Source organism: Octopus bimaculoides, chromosome 6, assembly GCF_001194135.2.
Source record: "Octopus bimaculoides isolate UCB-OBI-ISO-001 chromosome 6, ASM119413v2, whole genome shotgun sequence".
Taxonomy (NCBI): Eukaryota; Metazoa; Mollusca; class Cephalopoda; order Octopoda; family Octopodidae; genus Octopus; species Octopus bimaculoides.
The window spans coordinates 1,092,114-1,092,424 of NC_068986.1; positions in this window are offsets into that span (position 1 = coordinate 1,092,114).

The following is a 311-nucleotide window of genomic DNA, read 5'->3' on the forward strand; positions in this document are numbered from 1 at the left end:
GATGAGGTGGTGAAGCACGACCTCTGAACATTAGGCCTCACTAAGGCAATGACTTGTGACCGGGACCTTTGGAAATATGCTGTGCGTGAGAAGACCCGGCGAGCCAAGTGAGACCAAAATCCAAGGCCTCTGCCAGGGATGTAGCCAGCCCACTTGTGCGTACCATTCCTCCATTGGACACTATATTTGTAGGAACACTAAACTCAGCTTGGGAAGATCTGCTGAGGCAAGCGAGAGCAAAATCATGAAGGCACCTGTACAAGTGGAGCACTAAGAGCACCGTCCGAGCGTGATCATTGCCAGAGCAACTG